Raw genomic sequence first — 913 nt, 5'->3', positions numbered from 1 at the left:
CTGAAGGATATGAATGAATTAAATTACCTTGACACTGATGATCTTTCTTCACAAAGCGAAAGCAATCCCATTCCATCGTAAATCATTAATACCCTACTCAAAGTATCTTTTATATCAAGGACATATAAATTCATGTGTGATCCACATATCTCAGCATGTAATTCATTCATGATTTTCTCATCTTCTTCAACATCCACACATCTCAACAAATTTAAATTTAGGGTTTGTTTATATTAAATTTCCCGCTAAAAAAGAAAGTACTAGCCAGGCGCCTAATAGTTCTTTTCTAGCTTCCATTAGCATGTTTTGGATATTTTTTGTCTGCAAGAAAGTGCTTTATATCTAGGTACCATTGCTCACCATATGGTTCTTCAATTGTGTTAGAATAGCAGTGTTGGTCACGAACTTGAATTTCCAAAGAAGTGTTGCTAGGATATGGAAGCATTGAGGCCAAAGTAGCCAGGGCATCAGTCAATTCATTATGAAACCTGGGACATATTTAAACTCGATGAACTTAAACATTTTGCTGAGGTTTTCCACACATTTTTTGTATGGAAGAAGCTTGAGGTCTTTAGTTTTCCATTCGCCTTGAGCTTGCCGAATAAGCAAATCGGAATCTACCAACACAATCAATTCTTGTACTTCCAAATCTATTTTCATATTTAGACACATGATTCATGCTTCGTCATTTATTGTGTCATTTGTATAGAAGAAACAAAGTCAAGATTTTGCAGGGTAATGCTGCCCTGTGGGCGATACGAGAATCGCCCCAATCCTTGTACCTTTTGTATTAATTGTTCCATCAAAGTATAATTTCCATCATGAACAGCTAATGTTTGACGTATTTAATTGTGTTTGTATTTGTATTTTTTTGTTTGTTAATGTTATTTTTTTATTGTCTTTCTATGTTAAA

Source organism: Solanum stenotomum, chromosome 7 (assembly GCF_019186545.1).
Source record: "Solanum stenotomum isolate F172 chromosome 7, ASM1918654v1, whole genome shotgun sequence".
NCBI classification, from domain to species: domain Eukaryota; kingdom Viridiplantae; phylum Streptophyta; class Magnoliopsida; order Solanales; family Solanaceae; genus Solanum; species Solanum stenotomum.
The sequence above is the reverse complement of the archived record's forward strand: the minus strand, read 5'-3'. Positions refer to the sequence as shown.